This window comes from Moschus berezovskii, chromosome 13, assembly GCF_049115385.1.
Source record: "Moschus berezovskii isolate FMDL1 chromosome 13, NW_MosBer_1.0, whole genome shotgun sequence".
In the NCBI taxonomy this organism is placed as follows: Eukaryota; Metazoa; Chordata; class Mammalia; order Artiodactyla; family Moschidae; genus Moschus; species Moschus berezovskii.
The window spans coordinates 85411640-85434547 of NC_142472.1; the positions used below are offsets into that span (position 1 = coordinate 85411640).

General features: G+C 40.2%; 1 protein-coding gene across 2 annotated transcripts in view; it reads right to left on the bottom strand.

Annotated features, from left to right (window-relative positions):
• Window positions 1-22908, bottom strand: part of DIAPH3 (diaphanous related formin 3) — a 582052-nt gene that overhangs the window by 429595 nt on the left and 129549 nt on the right. The window lies entirely within an intron of this gene.

A 22908-nucleotide genomic window follows, 5' to 3' on the forward strand; every position in this document is an offset into this window, starting at 1 on the left:
GTCACGTCTGATCTGTGACGCAATGGACAGAGGCCGTCAGGCTCCAGTCCATGGGGTTTTCTAGGCAAGAATACTAGAGTGGGTTGCTATTTTCCTCTCCCGGGGATCTTCCCAATCCAGAGATCAAATTCATGTCTCCTGCATCTCCTGCACTGGCAGGCAGATTCTTTACTACTGCGGCACCTTGGAAGCCCACATGACAAACGTAGACAGTGTTTTAAAAAGCAGAGATATCATCTTGCTGACAAAGGTCTGTTTAGTCAAAGCTATGGTTTTTCCAGAAGTCATGTACAGATAGAATTGGATCATAAAGAAGGCTAAAGTGCCAAAGAATATAGTGCTGGAGAAGATCCTTGAGAGTCCCTTGGACTACAAGATCAAACAAGTCCATCCTAAAGGAAATCAACCCTGAATACTCATTGGAAGGACTCCTGCTGAAGCTGAAGTTCCAATATTTTGGCCACCTGATGCCAACAGCCAACTCACTGGAAAAGACCCTGATGCTGGGAATGAACGCAAAAGGAGAAGTGGGCAGCAGAGGATGAGGTGGCTAGATGGCATCACTGACTGAATGGACAAGAAATGGAGCAAACTCTGGGAGACAGTGAAGGACAGAGGAGCCTGGCGTGCTACAGTCCATGGCGGCACAAAGAGTCGGACACAACTTAGTGACCAAACAACAACAATTCTCATTTTCATTAAGTTTGGTATATTTTTTTAATTTCCTTTAAGACATCTTCTTTGACCCAAGAACTATATGGAAGTGTGTTATTGGCTATTGTTGTTTGCTTTCCAGATGTTCAGAGATCTTCCTGTTATCTTTCTAATTTGAGTCCATTTTGGTGAGAAAACACATTTGATATGATTTCAGTTTTTTTTAATGTGATGAGGTTTGCTCTGTAGCCCAAGACATGGTCTGTTTTGGTATATGTTCTGTGATAATAAGAAGAAACTGCTACCACTGGACGGATTCTCCTATAAATATATACTTTTGCTTGATGGTGGTGTATATACCACCATCTTATATATCCTTAGTGATCTTCTGTTCATGTGTTGTATCAATTGTTAACTGAGTTGTGAAGTCTCTAAATCTAATTGTGCATTTATCCATTTTTCCTTTCAGTTCTTCCTTTTACTTCTTGCTTCTTGTTTTACACATCTCTGATTTGACACACACGTTTAGGATTGCGCTTTTGGTGGTATGACTCATTATATACAATCAATCTCTTTTATTTCTTTACTCTGAGGTCTAAATTATATTAAAATAGCCACAAGTGCATTTTTATTAATATTTATATATATGTATAATATATTTTTACTGTCCACTTGCCTATATAAATATATTTGAAGTAAATTTCTGATAGAAAATATATAACTAGTGATATTTTTAATCAACTCTGCAAATCTCCTTTAATTAGCATATAACCATTTATACCTTATATAATTGTTGATATATTAGTGCTTTATTCTACCAGTTTCTGGTTTTTGTTTGTTCATTTTATCTTCCTTTTCCTGCTTTCCCACAGTTTATTTGAATGTGTTTTACATTCCATTTTGATTTACCTACTGTGTTTTTCTGTATATCTCTTTGAGCCCTTTAAGTGATTGCTTTAAGTGATTGCTCTAGATGTTATGTCATAATATAATCACATTTTTTTCTTGGTGTCATCATTTTACAAGTTTGAATGAATTACAGAAATCTTCCCTCCTATTACAGATGGAAAAGGGTCCCTCAAAACTCATATACTGAAACCCAAACCCACAACGTGATTCCATTTGGAGATACAGCCTTTTAAGGAGTAATTAAATGAGGTCATAAGGGGAGGGTCCTAATCCAATACAACCAGTGTCCTTATAAGAGGAGGAGACTCCAAGGATGCAGAGGAAAGGCCAAGTGCAGACATGGTAAGACAGCAGACATACACAGGTCAAGGAAAGGGGCCGCAGGAGCAACCAACCCTGCTGGCGTCCAGCCTCCAGAACTGTGAGAAAATAAATTTGTTGTTTAAGCCACCCAGTCTGCAGTATTTTGTTCTGACAGCCATAGCAAACCTCCCTTTACTCTTCCCATTATAGAATCATTGTTTTTTAAGTATTTCTTCTATACAGATTTAGAACGGCATCAGTGTTATAAATTTTTCTACTACCATCAAGTTTATAAACATCAAGAGAAGGAAAGTATATGGTACTGACTGTTACCTTTACTTACAGTTTTCTTTTTTTCTACCTAATAGCCCAAGGTTCCTTCTTCTAGTTTTTCCTTTCTATGTAGAAAACATCCTTGACGCATTTTCTTAGGCTAAGTTTGCTGGCTAAAGATTGTCTTGGTTTTCTTCCGTTTGAGTATGTCTTGATTTTCCCTTCACTACTGAAGGATATTTTCACAGCATGTAAGATTCTGAGCTGATTGTTATTTCCTTTCTTCACACGAAAACTTTCACCATTTGTTTTTGGCCTTCACAGTTTAATGAGAAACCCAAAGTCACTGAAATTGCTTTTTCCCATAACTAAAGTCTAATTTCTTGCTGCTTTCCAGACTTTTTTCTCTGCCTGTAGTTTTCAGAAGTTTCACTATGATGTGTCTTAGTATGAATTTCTTTGGGTTTATCCCACTTATGTTTCATTCAATTTCTTTTTTTTTTTAATTGTGAAAAATAAGTATTTTATTGCTTAAGAAATGCTGCATAGAAATTACTTCTTTATGATTACTCTGAAACTGAAAGCTCACTGAAGGTTAAACCAGGTTTGATTTGTTTCAATTTCCTGCTTTTAACACTGAGCCTAATACTTTCAAACTTTTCGATAAATGGGCGTGGGGGGATTAATTTCTTTAATCTTTAAGTTGATGTCTTTTGCCAAATTTGAGGAGTATACAGTCACCATATCTTCAAGCAATTTTTTTACCCTGCTCTCTTTCTCAAATCCTTCCAGGACCCTGAAGACGGAAAAGCTAGACCTTTGGTAATAGTACCATAGGCCCCTAAAGCTCTGTTCTTTTCATTTATTTTTCTCTTTACTATTCAGATTAGGTAATTTTTAAGTATTCTACACTGCAGGTCACCAATTCTTTCCTCTCATTCCTAAATTTTGCTATTGAGCCCCTTCCAGTAAACTATTTTTTCTTTAATTTCAGTCACTGTATTTTTCACTTATACAATTTCCATTTGGATCTTCAAAGAAGAATAAAGTTTCTATTTCTTTGCTGAGACTTGATTTTTTCGTTTGTTTCAGCATGTGTGTAACTGCTCACTAATAGTTTTACGATGACTGTTTTAAAAACCCTTGTCAGATAACTCTAGAATCTATGTCACCTCAGTGCTGGTATCTACCAGCTGTCCTTTATCATTCTGTCTGAGATCTTACTTCTTGGGATGACATGATTTTATACTGAATCTGAGAAACTTGGGCTATCAAGCTAGATTTTGGACCTATTTAATCCTCTTACTTCCAGGCTGGCTCCCTGTGACACTGGTCCTGTAGCGGACGGAGAGGCGGCACACCGAGTCTGCCGGGTGGGAACTGAGCCCAGGCTCCACGCCCGGCCTCCACTCAGAGGAGAGAGGCTTGACCAGTGGGAGCATGGGCTCCCCACCTGCCCTCCATGGCACCTCTGTGGCAGGGAGAGACGGGGCTGCCTCTTCATGCTCTGCACGGAACTTCCACTGGCACCAACACGGGAGGTGGAGAGGAGAGAGAGCCTGCGACACTGGACTGTGGTGCGAGTTCCGACTCTCCTTGACGGCCTGTGGCGCCCGCACAGAGGGGCGAGGCGAGCTCCACGTTCCTGCGGCCTGGGGCTCTGAGTCCAGGGCGCTAGCAGGCTCTCACAGAGGGGTGGGGGAGGCAAGGGTTGTTCTCTGCGGTCTTCAGCAGGCCTGCACTGGTTACTGTCATAGCTTTCTATCTTGCTGGCTGCCCTTTCATGGCCCTTTGGCTTAAGAGTAACTGCAGACTTTTATCGGAATTCTGTCTGTGCCTACTGGTGTTTCGGGCTTGCTGACTTCTTTAGGTCCAAAGCTGGGGTAGAAGAGGCAAAAGAAAATCCAGAGAGCTCACCTCCATGCTGTCTCTTGGGTCCCAAGATTCCTAGCCTGTATGTCACTAGGGACTTATTTCACATATAATGTTTTATTCTTTCAGTTTCACCTAGTGGGAGGAATAGGTAAAAGTGTATCTACTCTGTCTTCTTAGAAACACAAGTCTGAAACATCTACAGTTAACATGAGAATACAAAGAAACTCTCAATGAAGGCACCTGAGAAAAGGCAGTGAAGAAGACCTAACAAATCCTAAGTAACACACCAGAAGCTAACCCAACATTGTAAATCAACTATACTTCAATAAAAAATATTTTTAAAAACTACAAATCATGTGGAAAGAGAAAACAGATAAGAGGCAGGGATCAACTGCTGAAGTGAGTTCAAATAAAAACTGAAAAGAACCATTAAAAAGCTCAATTCAAGACCAGTTTATAAATAACTCTGTAACAGAAATAGTGATTGCAGAAGAATTAAAAAAGAAAAGGGTGATAAGAGTAGACAAAATAAACATAATAGGGGATAAAGATTTGATGGCAGAAATTTGAAGGAGAAATAAGAAGAGGCAAACAAAACAATTAAAATAAGCATTAGGACAAACGTAAAAAAAAGGATGCTAAAGAAGCAGGTAAGATAACTACCTAACATGCCAGGGGCTAGGGAAAAATCCTCAGTCAAAGAAACTTTTATGCCTACAAACTTGCTATGGAAATATGCTAACATATGTGAAGTTTAAAAAGCAGATATGGTAATATGGTATTTAACCATATGGTAATACGATATTTTCTACTTTTTTTTCCAAAAGTACATGTTCTTGTTCACATATTGGAAATGTGTCATGTATGTAGAGCCACAAAAACACACTCTTAATTATCTCCTACCTAATCAGCTCACTTATTTACCTACTGGCTTCCTTTTCATGTCTGAAATACAGGCTAACATCCATGGCAAAATGAACACTCGAGGAAAGTATTCTACTGTCTCATACATCCACACGCTTCTGCTCCCACTAAGAATCAGTTGGATTTGTTTCCAAACCCATTTTTGCAAGTTGCACTTCTTATTATATAATCTAAATTACACAGACAACATATCATTGGGAAGAATTGCTGTTTCTATGAAAACTAAGTCTAATGCTTTGGAAACATTTTTTAAAAGATGACATTAAAAAAGTGCCATAGAAGTAGGTGTAGACACAAGTGTAAATTTATTGGGAGAGATCAGAAAGACTTTTTCTTTAAGAGTAAGGACTCTATACTCAGGTTACTCTACAGAGCCCTCACACTTCTGTTCCACAGAAAACACCATGAGGACAGCAACACGGCTGTGGCTCCGGCAGGCAGCCTGCACCTCCTCTGAAAGAGCTCTGGGCTCCACGCTTCATATCCAGGAGTAAAATGCATGCTTATGTTTTGAACCAAAAAAAAAAACCCAGTAAGGGTATCCATGAATCATTTAGTTTATGGTTCCCTGCTTTACCAACATTTTTAAATGAGCCCCACGGCAGTAAACAAGGGAGCTTCCTCACACACCCCCACTTCCACCCAGCAGTTACAGTGTCTTTGCACACAGGTGATGCTGTTCATTTCTCCTTCGTTTTGCTTTCATGTATTGTTTATTTTCCAGGCAAGAATTTATACTGTTTGCTGTAAGACACTATGTTTTACTTACCAAAAATAATAATTTTCCACCAACGCCTAGGGAAACAACAAAATTATTTTGCTAAAAATCAATATAAGGAGTTCTTGAACGAGGAAAAAATATATTACTGGTCACATGTGACAAAGTAACAAATTTCAGATCTTAAACTTAGAAGGTCAGTTTTAATACATATAATATCCAGATCCAATTTATATTCCTCTGTCAGAGCACTATACCACCAATGCTGAACATAATTATAGCTTATTTTAAGCTTTCATTCTCACCTACTCTTAGCAAGGTGACTAAATATTAACACTTAAGATGAAGACTTCTAGGGGAGAGTACAAGGCAATTAACATGCCCAGCAGGGCAAAACAAACACACCCACATCCCATTCAATAGTCTATCCACAAAATTTACACTAAATTAAACAGGCAGACAGGGAATTCAGGAACTAAATAACACTCCGACTGTAAAATATACCAAACTTCAAAATACAAACAATTAACATGTATATTTTCTAGGAATTAACTTTTAAAGAAATTATGTACTTAAAACTAGCTATTCATTCCCCCCTCTAATATTAGATAAGATAATGAAGAAACAAAACGAATAATCCAATCTCATAGTTCCTTTTTAGCTACAATATATTAAAGGGGATAAAATGCTCAGAGAAAGTATTACAAATAAAATTAAAAGAAAAGCAGACGAACTACAATGATGAAAAAATGAAACACCTTCTACAAGAAACATGAATTCTTTATCTTTAGATGAAACCACAGTAAGCGAACTATGGATTTAAAATAATATATACCACTGGGTGAGCTTCCCAGGTGGTGCAGTGGTAAAGAATCCACCTACTAATGCAGGAGACACAAAAGACTCAGTGTCAAAAGACACTTCCATCCCTGGATCAGGAAGATCCCTTGGAGTAGGAAATGGCAACCCACTCTAGTATTCTTCCCTGGAAAATTCTATGGACAGAGTAACCTGGTGGGCGACAGCTCAGGGGGTCACAAAGAGTTGGACATGACTGAGCGACTGAGCACATACACACAAACCACTACGTACTCTACTCAAAACTGGTCAACTACGAAAAGAAACACACTGCCGAAAATGAAACAGTTTAAAACTGCCAGATAGCTCAAGTAGTAAGTAAATTTCTTAGTATCAAATATATTTTTCTTTAGGAAAGCATTAACTAAATTATTCATTTTAAGTACAAACTAATTTGATTTCCAACATACACAGAAAGAAAAACTGTTACCACATTTCAAACCTTCCATTATTTGTTCCCATTCTAAATACTTGCCACTACTGCTCAATACTCCTCCAGTTCAGTTCAGTTCAGTTCAGTCGATCAGTCGTGTCCGATTCTCCGCGACCCCATGAATCACAGCACGCCAGGCCTCACTGTCCATCACCAACTCCTGGAGTTCACTCAAACTCATGTCCACAGAGTCGGTGATGCCATCCAGCCATCTCATTCTCGGTCGTCCCCTTCTCCTCCCGCCCCAATCACTCCCAGCATCAGAGTCTTTTCCAGTGAGACAACTCTTTGTGTGAGATGGACAAAGTATTGGAGTCTCAGCTTTAGCATCAGTCCTTCCAATGAACACCCAGGACTGATCTCCCTTAGAATGGACTGGTTGGATCTCCTTGCGGTACAAGGGACTCTCAAGAGTCTTCTCCAACACCACAGTTCAAAAACATCAATTCTTCGGCGATCAGCTTTCTTCACAGTCCAACTCTCACACCCATACATGACCACGGGAAAGACCATAGCCTTGACTAGACAGACCTTTGTTGGCAAAGTAATGTCTCTGCTTTTTAATATGCTGTCTAGGTTGATCATAACTTTCCTTCCAAGGAGTAAGCGTCTTTTAATTTCATGGCTGCAGTCAGCATCTGCAGTGATTTTGGAGCCCAAAGAAATAAAGTCTGACACTGTTTCCACTGTTTTTCCATCTATTTCCCATGAAGTGATGGGACCAGATGCCATGATCTTTGTTTTCTGAATGTTCAACCTTTTCACTCTCCTCTTTCACTTTCATCAAGAGGCCTCTGAGTTCCTCTTCACTTTCTGCCATAAGGGAGTGTCATCTGCATATCTGAGATTATTGATATTTCTCCCAGCAATCTTGATTCCAGCTTGTGCTTCTTCCAGCCCAGCGTTCCTCATGATGTACTCTGCATATAAGTTAAATAAGCAAGGTGACAATATACAGCCTTGACGCACTCCCTTTCCTATTTGGAACCAGTCAGTTGTTCCATGTACAGTTCTGACTGTTGCTTCCTGACCTGCATACAGGTTTCTCAAGAGGCAGGTCAGGTGGTCTGGTATTCCCATCTCTTTCAGAATTTTCCACAGTTTATTGTGATCCACACAGTCACATCAATCCATAAACGTAATTATTAAGTTCATAATCTGCCCTTGATTCTATCAAGGTCATTCCTAGCTTCACTCACAAGGCTCCCCTCTACAGAATTGCCTCTTCTGTAACAAATGGAATGATCTCATCTTTCAAGGGTGAATTCAAGTTTCCTTCCTGTTTGAACTCCGGCTAATTTAAGTTTCTCCACTGGCTCAAAGAAGCAACGGTTAGAACCAGACAAGGAGCAAGAGACTGGTTCAAAACTGGGAAAGGAGTATGACAAGGCTGTACATTGTTACACTGCTTTTTTAACTTATATGCAGACTACATCATGCAAAATGCTGGGCTATATGAATCACGAGCTGGAATTAAGATTGTCAGAAGTATTAACAATTACAGATATGCAGATGATATCACCCTAATGGCAGAAAGTGAAGAAGAACTAAAGAGCTTCTTGATAAAGGTGAAAAAGGAGATCATGGCATCTTCATGATCATAAAGATCATGGCATCCAGTCCCATTCAGTTCAGTCAGTTCAGTTCAGTCGCTCAGTCGTGTCCGACTCTTTGCAACCCCATGAATCACAGCACGCCAGGCCTCCCTGTCCATCACCAACTCCCAGAGTTCACTCAAACTCATGTCCATCGAGTCGGTGATGCCATCCAGCCATCTCATTCTCTGTCGTCCCTGTCTCCTCCCGCCCCCAATCCCTCCCAGCATCAGAGTCTTTTCCAGTGAGTCAACTCGTTGCATGAGGTGGCCAAAGTATTGGAGTTTCAGCTTTAGCATCAGCACTTCCAATGAACACCCAGGATTGATCTCCTTTAGAATGGACTGGTTGGATCTCCTTGCAGTCCTTCATGGCAAATAGACGGGGAAAAAAATGGAAACAGTGATGGACTTTATTTTCTTGGGCTGCAAAATCACTGCAGATAGTGACTGCAGCCATGAAATTAAAAGATGCTTGTTCCTTGGAAGATTGGTATGACAAACCTAGACAGTATATTAAAAAGGAGAGACATCACTTTGCCAAGAAAGGTCTTTATAGTCAAAGCTATGGTTCTTTCAGTAGTCATGTTCAGATGTGAGAGTTGGACCATAAAGAAGTCTGAGCACTGAAGAATTGATGCTTTTGAACTGTCGTGTTGGAGAAGACTCCTGAGAGTCCCTTGGACTGCAAGGAGATCAAACCAGTCCATTCTAAAGGAGATCAATCCTGGGTGTTCATTGGAAGGACTGATGCTAAAGCTGAAAATACTTTGGCCACCTCATGCGACGAGTTGACTCACTGGAAAAGACTCTGATGCTGGGAAAGGCTGAAGGCAGGAGGCGGAGGGGATGACAGATGAGATGGTTGGATGGCATCACTGACTCAATGGCCATGAGGTTGAGCAAATTCCAGGAGATGGTGATGGACAGGGAGGCCTGTCATGCTGCAGTCCACAGGGTTGCAAAGAGTTGGACACAACCTGGGGACTGAACAGCAATTTGCTCAAAGGGCTTCCCAGGTGGCACCAATAGTAAAGAGCCCATCTGCCAATGCAGGAGACATAAGAAGAGACACAGGTTGGATCTCTGGGTCGGGAGGATCCCTTAGAGGATGGCATTGTAACACACTCCAGTATTTTTGCCTCAAGAATCCCAGAGACAGAGGCTCCTGGCAGGCTACAAAATTGATAGGGCCACAGAGTCAGGCAAGACTGAAACACGGTAGAATAGCATAGCACTGGCTCAAAGGGCATCACTCCCATGACCTTAGACACTTCCTATTACTGTCCATTTTTCCCTTTTCTTTTATAGCAGAGGTCTCAAATGATTGTATCACAAGTGTTCAGTTTGGTTCAGTTCAGTCACTCAGTCATGTCCGACTCTCTGCAACCCCGTGAGCTGCAGCACACCAGGCCTCCCTGGTCCATTATCAACTCCCGGAACCCACCCAAACTCATGTCCATTGAGTCAATGATGCCATCCCACCATCTCATCCTCTGTCATTCCCTTCTCCTCCTGTCCTCAATCTTACCCAGCATCAGGGTCTTTTCCAATGAGTCAGCTCTTCGCATCAGGTGGCCAAATTACTGGAGTTTCAGCTTCAACATCAGTTCTTCCAATGAACACCCAGGACTGATCTCCTTTCGGATGGACTGGTTGGATCTCCTTGCAGTCCAAGGGACTCTCAAGAGTCTTCTCCAACACCACAGTTCAAAAAAATCAATTCTTCAGTGCTCAGCTTTCTTCACAGTCCAACTCTCACATCCATACATGACCACTGGAAAAACCATAGCTTTGACTAGACGGACCCTTGTCGGCAAAGCAATGTCTCTTGCTTTTTAATACGCTGTCTAGGTTGGTCATAACTTTCCTTCCAAGGAGTAAGCATCTTTTAATTTCATGGCTGCAATCACCATTTGCAGTGATTTTGGTGCCCAAAACAATAAAGTCTCTCACTGTTTCCCCATCTATTTGCAATGAAGTGATGGGACCAGATGCCATGATTTTAGTTTTCTGAATGTTGAGGGTTAAGCCAATGTTTTCACTCTGCTCTTTGACTTCCATCAAGAGGCTCTTTAGTTCCTCTTCACTTTCTGCCGTAAGGGTGTTGTTATCTGCGTATCTGAGGTTATTGATACTTCTCCCAGCAATCTGGATCCCAGCCTGTGCTTCCTCCAGTCCAGCGTTCCTCATGATGTACTCTGCATATAAGTTAAATAAGCAGGGTGACAATATACAGCCTTGACGTACTCCTTTTCCTATTTGGAACCAGTCTGTTGTTCCATGTCCAGTTCTAACTCTTGCTTCCTGACCTGCATACAAGTGTATGTACATTTTCATCCATTCGCTCCATCTCACTTCAATTTGACGTCTGCCATGCGTGGGGTCGCAGAGAGTCAGACACGACTGAGCGACTGAACTGAACTGAACTGATGCAGACTATAAAAAGTTGCTTTTCTCAAAGGTAACCAACAGCCCTCCCGCTGGCAATCACCACAGTACTACCTCCCCGCATCTCAGCAGTGTGCAATGTGGTCTGCCACTCTCTTCTTTTTGAAACACTCTCCTCTCTTAGGTTCAGGAAACCAGTCTCCTGGGTTCTCCTCCTCCCCACGAGCCAGAGCTCCGTCTCTTTCCAGGCTTCCCCTCCCTTTCTAGGCCACACAGAATTGCTGAGTTCCTCAGAGCTTCTTCCAGAAACTCTTGTGTGCAAGAACTGGATGCATACTGGAGGCACACGCGTGCACGCAAACACACCCCTACCCTGGATCTCTGCCATTTTCAAAGCTTTACGTACAATCCACATATAAACAGTAGTATCTATCTTCACTCCGTATTTCTCCACTGAGCCGCAGATTCACGTATTCAACTCTTCAACTGCTATCTCAAGTTCATTAACATGAGACGGCTGGTTTTCTTTAACAAGCTGTAATTTTTTAATGTGCCAACTACCCGGAGTTCGTTTCGCAAACACTTATATATCCTGGCAGCTCCCTTACCTCTTCAGAACAGTCCCTCAGTCTGTCAGGCTGTCTCCTGGACTTAAGACCTCAGTAAGTCTGCTGAATAAAACGTAATTCCCAACTTTGAGGTTTTATAATTTTTTTCAGTCAACATTTGTTAACAGCACTACTATCGACCTCTTCGCTCAGGTTCAAAAATCGAGGCATCCTTCCGGAGTCCTCCTTTTCATTCCCAGCCTGCATCCAATCCACCAACATGTCCTGCGGTCTCTCCTTCACTTATCTGCAGAATGCTCCCAATCCTGGCCCATGACTGAAGTCCTCACCCAGCCCCTCAATCCCCACGGGGACACCACACCCTCCCTCCACTCTCCCTATCCATCCTCCCATCTAGACTCTATTCTCACCACAGCATCACGAGTGAGCTTTCTAATCGGGAATCTCCATTTCCTGTTCAAGACTCCTGAAGAGCCTCCCGCTTACCAACAGTAAAAACCCACCTTCCCTCCTGTGACCTGAAGGCCTTCCTGACCTGCCCATGTCCACCCCTCCGGTGACCCTGCTACCGGCCTCTGTTTCTCCACCACAGGGTCTCTGCCGCCCAGACACCCCCCAGGCCCAGTGCCAAAGCCTAAGTCCTCTCACCCAGTTCCTTGTCCTTCTGGTCTCTCAATCTTCACCACTTCAGAAAGACTAGAGTCTGACCAGCTTGCACCTAAAAGCTTCACTGTGGATCCCTTATTTTTCTGGACTGATGACATCTTTTGTTTCAATATTTTCATCTATTTTCTACGTCCATTGCCAGTACACCTCTTGGTACTGTGGGACCTCACCCAGGTAGATTAATACACCCTCTGCTGTACTCTAGGGTCATGTTATCCATACCACATACTTAAGAACTTACTGAGACCACACCTGATGGTACCGTTTACTCTTTAATGTTTGTTAAGACATTCCTCTCCAGACAGACTCTCAGCAGTGTGAGGACCAGGAGAAGCGCCTACATCTCTTCTAGCTTTGTAACAGGAAGGTTCACAGAAACACGCAAATACCTGCCCTCGATCCTGAAGAATGAGCAAGCCAGGCTCAGCATGTCACTTCATTTCAAGCTTGAATTTCCCTATTCTCTCATTACTATGCAAGTTTATTTAACCTGCCTCTAATCTCTTCTGAGCCCCATATTAAGGCTCAACAACAGTGGAACAGTTTGCCCCCCACCTCAGAATTTCACAGCATGATAAAGGGAGCAGCCATTTCTACACATAGGAGTGCAAGGGCTCAAAACAAGCGCAACAGTAAAATTATATGAGTTTCTCATCTCTACAAGAGTGCTGTCCAAGAGGGTAGCCACAAGTAACAAGTGGATATTTAAATTTAAATTAATCAAAATTCTATGTTTCTTTTCTAAATTTTAACATACAAAATATTTTTCTTTTGTAATTATAAATTTTTTGACTTTTATAATTTTCTTTTATAAATTTTAACACACAAAAGACGTTTAACATATGAAAAGTATACCTGTTTCTTTCTGATGTACATTACCCCTTGTAATAAAGAACTAGAAATCTGCAGCAATATAAAACAGAGTTTACTCTATATGGTTTTCTGAATCCTGAAAATTGAAACTTCTTTCTCTTGCCTCTCTTTATGTACAATTACATATTTCTTTATGTACAGATATGTCAGGGAATACCAACACAAGGATCACATTTTAAATCCTTTACTTAACGCACACAGCAATATATTTTAACACATAGCAATAAGGCCAAAAATTTAGTCTCAGAACTAAACTATTTAATTTTCTTGTATATAGGCTACTAAGTAACTAGAAGCTTTAGTGCCTGCAGTACAATAATTTTCCACTGAAAATAGTTATCTTTACCAAAGAAACCAAAGTATTCAGTAAATAACATCATACTGATAACTGTTACAGATTTGAGCACGGAAGGTTTACATTCTCTGAAAATGCACACAGTTATCACTGGAAAGAAGTAATTTTCTTATATTTTGTCTCCAGATATATGAGAAATTGTTTCAGATTAATAGCAGTATTTTCCCCAAATTGTTATGGCATAAAATTATTTTTTGTAGTCTTTTAAACAGTAACCTGATTTTTGCAAATAATTAGTTTTCATTCATATATTATTCCTTTTATGCCTAAATATCAAACTATTTTAAAAGCAAAATTTGAGACTCTATGTTATACTGTAACTGACTTTATATTTGAATAGGATTTTTTAAATTAATCTTGGCAATTCAAACAGCAATATATATTTTATTTTAAAAAGACTGGGAGACATTTTAAAATACATTGGCAGCACTTTATAATTCTAGGACTTTACAGCTCATGTATAAATTGAGCTATATATGCTCTATTCACCTTGTGCAGAAAATATGTATTTCTCTGTTAAAAGCAATCACTCTATTTTCAACGTACTCTACTTTTATTGTTAACCTTGCCTTCAAAGTCAAAGCTTTAAGTACAGGCAAAGTTAACTTCACAACCAAGTAATTATAATACATTTTAATATATCAATAAGCCAAAATCAAGCTACAGTATGAATGACAATACACAAAGGAGAAAGTCTCCCCACCATGGGGGAACACTGAGTCTTTCGGAGAGGGGCTCAGAAAAATGACACCAGCTTTGGAGGGGCTGGGAATGCACTGGGAAGTAATAGAGTGCCCTTCAAAAATATCAAGTTAGTATGCACCTAAAAACATTAATAGATATTTTCTTCCAGGGCATTTTTCATTAATATTTCATTCATTTCAAGCACTTCAGAAAGAACAGCAAAATAGCCTAAAATTAGAGGCCATTTTCAAAAAATATTTCTTTAATAAGCAATATTATCATAAAAGTTTATGAATCCTGAATGATAATTTAAACATAAATAATAAAAGGCATATCCTAAGATATATGGCAGCACCTAAAGAGGTAAAGAAGAATAGTAACATCCTACCTTTCACTTTGACTTCTTATTGGAAAACAACCTGGAAAAACTGCTTCTAAGAGGTAAAAGTAAGCACATCTGTGCGGAAAATTCTGTTTAAAAGGAACACACACCACACTAATATGTTCAACCTACCAAAGAGGATGTTTCCATGACTTCTAGGAAGTGCCGTACTGGTGATTGCCTCATCCTGACTACAAGCAGCCCCAGTAAAGCTACCATGGACCACAGCCACAGCACAGCCTGTCACCCCAGCCTCTCTCTTCCTTTCTGGTTCTGGACATTGCCGTGAAGCCCACTCCCTTAGCCATATACTGCCAAGGCAGCGGTCTCTGTGTAGGCAGCCTCCCTTATGTCGGGGTCCCCAGCCAGCACCAGCAGAAGGTAAGGAGTGGGAGAGCCCGCAAGACTTCATCTGTCTTTACAGCCATTCCCCAGGGCTCGCGTTACGCCTGAGCTCAGGACTCCCACTGACTCTGTATCACAGTGAGCTGTTTAATTATCTCACGACATATCACAATATAATAATAATAGAAATAAACTGCACAACACATGTAATGCATGTGAATGATCCCCAAACCACTGCCTTCCCTCCACCAGTGGAAAAACCGTCTTCCGTGACCAGTCCCTGGTGCCGAAAACGTTGAAGACCGCTGCCTTACGTCACTCTTTGATTCTCCTGACGTGAATATTCATTCATCCTTGGAGGTTTTAAAAAATACTGTTTAATCTTTCAGACTTTAATTCCTCATGTGGTCTCACAGTCCTGAACATAACTTTGAGAACATAGCAACCATGTAATAAACACATCAAAGAAATGTTCGCTATGTCTAAGTATATATACAGCTACTCAGAAAAACCAAAGCATTTAAGCAGCAGCAGCTGCTGCTGCTGAGTCACTTCAGTCGTGTCCGACTCTGTGCGACCCCATAGATGGCAGTCCACCAGGCTCCGCCGTCCCTGGGATTCTCCAGTCAAGAACACTGGAGTGGGTTGCCATTTCCTTCCCCAATGCATGAAAGTGAAGTCGTGTCCGACTCTTCGCAACACCATGGACTGCAGCCTACCAGGTTCCTCCATCCATGGGATTTTCCAGGCAAGAGTACTGGAGTGGGTTGCCATTGCCTTAACCGATTTAAGCAGCACTAACTACTAAAATACAATAGAAGCAGTACATGTGTGTTGTCCAATATGGGAATCATTAGCCACATGTGCCTCTTGAGCACTTGAAATGTTACCTTTTTTCATTAAATTTTAATTAATTAAATCGCCATAAAAAAGATACTGTACTGAACAGCATAGGAAAGAAAACACAGTCGTCTGCATTGTGTATCTTCCTGACATTGTGTACCACTATGGAAGACAAAGAGAGAAAAAGCAGGAAAAGGGAAGACAGGAAGATTACAAGAATGTACATCTCCAAGGAAAACGTTTACTGCTCTGGCCCATTTCAAAAATTATCACTGTGACTATCACTGTAAATCTGTACATATTGCTGATTTTTCTAAGGCTGGATTTTTCTTAAGAAACTTTATATTTCATGCCTTAATTTAAAATTCTGAAACATCATGAGAATGAAAATAAACTAGAGCATGTTATTAATAAGAATATTATCCGCCTTCAATCACTTCTACAAAGGGAGAGGTCTTCTTCTATATTTCCCAGAAAACAATATCAAAGGTTACTTCTGGCCACTCCTTCCATCTCCTTATTAGAATATTCCCCAAGAAGAATTGATTTTTAAAACTAATGAAGGGGACAAAACACACAGAACACTCCTAAACGCATAGGACTCTGGCCGGCAGCTTCCTGGTCTTTCTAGCTACGGCAGCATGGTAAGTGATTCAGGGGAAAGAAGTTAAGAAGTACATTTCACCTTCAAGTCCCAGTTTTGTTTTTCACTCTATTTTCCAGCAGTACAGATGATTTTGTTCTTTGCTCTATTTCTGTATCTATTTTTTTTAATGTAGTTCAGAACACAAAAGTAAAAACAAGGTGTAATAAGTATCACCGTAAAACCCAGTATTTTGCATGTGTCAAAGAGGACAGCAGCTGCATTACAGGAAATTGAATAAATGGTAAAAGGTCTCTTTTTTGTGGGATTTAGGAATGAGTCATAAAGAAAGATCTTGATAGGTCAAACAAAAGAAAGATACTAAAAAAGGGCTGAAGTAAATGCAGGACCTGAGAGAGAGAAAACAATTTTGACAGGAAAGTCTGCCTCAAACTTCATTTGCTCTGGGACCAACATAAAGGCCTGGAAACCCAACATCTCCTTTGTGGTAGCTGAGCAGAACGAATGGGACAAGAATTACAGCCTCAAGCCACCATCAAGCCTGAGACAGACAAGGCACTCAGAAGGTCACACGTTTAGTAAGAAAGAGACTAGCAATAAACAACGCAGTAAAGGGGGACATCAAGGCAAACGTCTTCTGATAATTCATAACCCATTCTTGCTTATGTACGTGGAGGGAAAAAAAATCATTTTAAGGCAGCCCTCACTCACTATGCACTCAGTAATAGAAAAACAAAAATTTAATTAGACTAATTCATTTAGATTAATTCAAAATATCTTCAAAATAAAGAAAAAGCTCCAAGGAATAGGACACATTCTAAAATTAAAAAACACACAAACAAGAGAAACAAGTAAAGCAGGGGGAAAAAAAAAAAAACCTACAGGAATAGGCCTCAGTTCAGTTCAGTTCAGTCGCTCAGTCGTGTCCGACTCTCCGCGACCCCGTGAATCTCAGCACGCCAGGCCTCCCTGTCCATCACCAACTCCCGGAGTTCACTCAAACTCATGTCCACAGAGTCAGTGATGCCTAGGAAACCTTTATTTGCTGGAATTACAGTCAAAGAATATAAAATATGTAATATATTTAGAGAAATAACAAATGGGACAAAAGTAACAAAGCAAAAATTATGAATAAAGATACAGTTTTCACTTTAGTCCAGCTGCTAAGTCCTGTCCCACTCTGTGACCCCATGGACTGCAGCACGCCAGGCCTCCCTGTCCATCACCAACTCCCAGAGCTCACTCAAACTCATGTCCACTGAGCTGGTGATGCCATCCAACCATCTCAACCTCTGTCATCCCCTACTCCTCCCACTTGCAATCTTTCCCAGCATCAGGGTCTTTTACAGTGAGTCAGTTATTCCCATCAGATGACCAAAGTATTGGAGTTTTAGCTTCAGTATCAGTCCTTCCAATGAATATTCAGGACTGATCTCCTTTAGGATGGACTGGTTGAATCTCCTTGCAGTCCAAGAGACTCTCAAGAGTCTTCCCCAACACCACAGCTCAAAAGCAACAATTCTTTGGCACTCAGCTTTCTTTACAGTCCAACTCTCACATCCACACAGGACTACTGGAAAAACCATAGCTTTGACTAGATGGACCTTTGTTGGAAAAATAATGTCTCTGCTGTTTTAATAAGCTATCTAGGTTGATCATAGCTTTTCTTCCAAGGGGCAAGCGTCTAGGGATGAAATTATAATGGAGCAGAACTTTAACATACAACGCACAAATTAAACAGCAGATTAGACAATGGAAAAGAAAATAATTAGGAAACTAGAATATATTAACAATACAGAGAAACAAACAGACAAAACTTCAAAGAGGTTATTAGGGAATAACACTATATGGAGTAAGAACGTAGAAACTATACAAAATGGGGAGGGCAGTCAATATTCAAAGAGTCGACGGTTGATATTTTCACAGAATTCATTAAAGACACCATTCATCCACAGGAAACCCAAAAAAATCCCTAGTAAAAATGAAGATACAGAGAAGAATAGGGGAAGAACGAACAGAAGGAGGAAGAAGAGGACCATGGAAAAAGCAGCATAAGCTGAAATTCTGAAGTGAAACATCACATAAATTCCAATATATTTCAAACCTAATATGAATTACAAAGTAAACACAAGGATTATCAGACAAGATGTTTTTTAAAAAAGCATTCTTATACTATTTAAAGGAATGCTTTAAACAGGAATAGAAAAGGAAAGATATACCCATTTGAAATCAGAGTTCCAAAGAAGAGCAAGGAGAGATAAGAAAGCCTTCCTCAGCGATCAATGCAAAAAAACAGAGGAAAACAACAGAATGGGGAAGACTAGAGATCTCTTCGAGGAAATTACAGATACCAAGGGAACATTTCCTGCAAAGATGGGCTCGATAAAAGACAGAAATGGTATGGACCTAACAGAAGCAGACGATGTTAAGAACAGGTGGCAAGAATACACAGAAGAACTGTAGAAAAAAGATCTTCACGACCCAGATAATCACAATGGTGTGATCACTCACCTAGAGCCAGAAATCCTGGAATGAGAAATCAAGTGGGCCTTAGGAAGCATCACTACTAATGAAGCTAGTGGATGTGATGAAATTCCACATGCGCTATTTCAAATCCTAAAAGATGCTGTGAAAGTGCTGCACTCAATATGCCAGCAAATTTGGAAAATTCAGCAGTGGCCACAGGACTGGGAAAGGTCAGTTTTCATTCCAATCTCAAAGAAAGGCAATGCCAAAGAATGCTCAAACTACTGCACAACTGCACTCATCTCACACTAGCAAAGTAATACTCAAAATTCTCCAAGCCAGGCTTTAACAATACATGAAAAGTGAACTTCCAGATGTTCAAGCTGGATTTAGAAAAGGCAGACGAACCAGAGATGAAATTGCCAACATCCACTGGATCATCAAAAAAGCAAGAGAGTTCCAGAAAAACATCTGCTTTACTGACTATGCTAAAGCCTTTGACTGTGTGGATCACAACAAACTGTGGAAAATTCTTCAAGAGACGGGAATACCAGACCACCTGATCTGCCTCCTCAGAAATCTGCATGCAGGTCAAGAACCAACAGTTAGAACTGTACATGGAACAACAGACTGGCTATCAGGAAAGGAATATGTCAAGGCTGTATACTGTCACCCTGCTTATTTAATTTATATGCAGAGTACATCATGAGAAACGCTGGGCTGGATGAAGCACAAGCTGGAATCAAGACTGCCAGGAGAAAAATATCAATAACCTCAGATATGCAGATGACATCACCCTTATGGCAGAAAGTGAAGAAGAACTAAAGAGCCTCTTGATGAAAGTGAAAGAAGAGAGTGAAAAAGTTGGCTTCAAACTCCACATTCAGAAAACTAAGGTCATGGCATCTGGTCCCATCACTTCATGGCAAACAGATGGGGAAACATGAAACAGTGAAAGACTTTATTTTGGGGGGCTCCAAAAGCAATGCAGATGCTGACTGCAGCCATGAAATAAAAGATGCTTGCTACTTGGAAGAAAACTTATGACCAACCTAGATAGCATATTAAAAAGCAGAGACATTACTTTGCCAACAAAGATCTGTCTAGTCAAAGCTATGGTTTATCCAGTAGTCATGTCTGGATGTGAGAGTTGGACTATAAAGAAAGCTGAGCGTCAAAGAATTGATGCTTTTGAACTGTGGTGTTGGGAAGACTCTCGAGAGTCCCTTGGACTGCAAGGAGATCCAACCAGTCCATCCTAAAGGAGATCAGTCCTGGGTGTTCATTGGAAGGACTGATGCTAAAGCTGAAACTCCAATACTTTGGCTACCTCATGAGAAGAGTTGACTCACTGGAGAAGACTCTGATACTGGGAGGGATTCGGGGCAGGAGGAGAAGGGGATGACAGAGAATGAGATGGCTGGATACCATCACTGACTTGATGGACGTGAGTTTGAGTGAACTCCAGGAGTTGGTGATAGACAGGGAGGCCTGGAGTGCTGTGATTCATAGGGTCGCAAAGAGTCAGACACGACTGAGCGACTGAACTGAACTGAAGCTATCAGTACCTTCAAATTTGGATCTTGACTTCTTCTCTTCAGAACAGGCTGACAAGAAAGAATACTGTGGTCTCATCTCTCACCACAAGCTCTTCCATTTCTGTTCTCATACATGCAGCACACGGCACAAACATTCAGCAATTCCAAAAGTAAGTTCTCCTACCAGTTTTGTGTTTTCAAGCCCAGAAACGCAGAAAACCTACATTCCAAACATACTGATTAAATGGAATAATGACACACACAGACTGCTTACCTGCTTTTCAGTAAACACGTGCTTACTCACTCAGTCATCTGACTCTTTGCGACCCCATGGACTGCAGCCCTCCAGGCATCTCTGTCCATGGGATTCTCCAGGCAAGAATACTGGAGTGGGTTGCCAGGTCCTCCTCCAGGGTATCTTCCCAACTCAGGGATCGAATCCAAGTCTCCCACATTGCTGGCAGATTCTTTACCAGCTGAGCTACATACATCTTAAGAAAAAATTTCCTAAAGTGATTTTTCTCAAAGTTACAGTTATTAACTTAATCAAATCTAGTTCCAAAATCTCAATACAAATCTTCTATCAGAATAGTATATTGTAAAATAGTAACAGTAAACTTCAAAATGTACACGTTAACTGTGAATAAAAGAAACTAATGACTAAAAATCACAAATCACAAAGATCAAAGAAGACTGCTGATCCTGAGACAGAAATCTTTTTCTTGACGCCACATCCAACTGGGCAAATGAAGATGCACTCTATAATCTGCCACATGCACAGATGAGTATGGACTAAAACGCATATCACTCACAATGATACCAGTGTCTACTTTTTACATTTTTACATCCATATATTTGAAAGTGCAAAGATAGTTTTTGACATAGTTGTTGACTCATCTTTTAGTGGACATCCACTAAAACATTACAAAGGAACTATGTCTTTAAGCTCAAAATTGTCCTTAAGAATATTGAATAATCAATAAAACTTCAAACAGAAGAACTGTGTGATCTTCAAATCAACTCTTCATAAAACAGATAATTTGGTATTTAAAGCCCTGGTTTACACAGAATTCCCTATCCAGATAGTCAAAGGATAACATGTTTCATAATCGCTAGGCAGAGTTTCAGAGGTTGATGAATGGCTCTAAAATATTGCATATCAGGGATGGGGTGCCAGGGCGGGGCAGCAGGGGGGTGGGGGTGTTGCTCCTAAATTTTCCTTGATTTTTGATTTAAATAAATCTTGATCCCAAACCATCATTAATGATACTTTACTTTTCAATTGTATTCACAGACATTAAAAAATTTAACTCTGATTTTCTCAATAATACTACAGATCTAACAATAATCTCAATAACTTACAACAAGTTGGAATTCCTTCTCTCTTGAAATTTAATCACATAATGTATTTTAAAAAAATGAAAAATTGACTTTTATCGGCTCACTGCATCGTAAGTAACTGCAAAATCCAAAGATTTGATCAGAGAAATAGATTCAAGTTTTCCATGTTCAGCTGAGTTTCTCCTCTAACTGAACACTAGGCACAGAAATGTTCTTGAGTAGCTCAGTTTTCTTTCTACATGAAGCACCATGATTTCAGAAAAATGTCCCCAATAATATGGTTTTCTATTCTTTCCAATCAAAGATACTATTTCATAGGAAACAAATACTTGTGACTTCCTGATAATCTATTCTAGAACTGGCCACTCTCGAGGAAATAATTCCACAAATTTTTATTTTAAAAACAAGATTCAAATGAAACATACAGCATCATCTCCCAGAGCCTTTAGGTAGAATCACAGGAAACACTAAATCCATTGTAATATGCTTGAATTCACACAGACAGTCCTCACACAGCTTTTTTCACTAACATGTTCAAATATTCAAACTAAGAAGATGAGGTAATGGCAGAGTCTCCTTCTAATTACACTGAAATTCCATTATTCTCTCCAGTGTCAGGTGGCAGCCAGATAAACTGAAAGCAGGATGGCGCCTCGGTTGACCCCAACATACCCTCTTCCTAAATGTAAACTCTACAGCAACAGGGCCTGGACCTACTCTGCTGTTTATTCAAGCCACACATCTAAGATGGTACTTAGAAAACAACAGATCATCAACATGTTTTAAATGAAAACATTTAACAGTACAGATTAAACTGGAAACCAGATTCTTGTATGACTATACATGTGAAATAAATATTAAGACCTATGAAGTTCCTGGTCTCATGCCCACCATTAATTTACACCCTAGCTGCTGCTGCTGCTAAGTCACTTCAGTCGTGTCCAACCCTGAGCGATCCCATAGACGGCAGCCCACCAGGTCCCTCTGCCCACAGGATTCTCCAGGCAAGAGTACTGGAGTGGGTTGCCATTTCCTTCTCCTTATGCCCTAGAGAAGAGACTAAAATGGTAAAATATGTAAAAAATAAAGATAAAGTTGAAATAACAGAGATTCTTTGCTCACTCTTCATACTCCTTAGTTAAACCTCATTCTCATGTCTCTCAGCAGGTAGGGTCTTTTTATTTTAAAAATTATACTGTCAAAGATTTTTATCTTACTGTAGCCAAATTTAAGAAATATCCAGAATATCAAAAAAATCATTTTACATTATCATTAACCTCCAACCATAGTTTGTCATTCTGGCCCTCTGT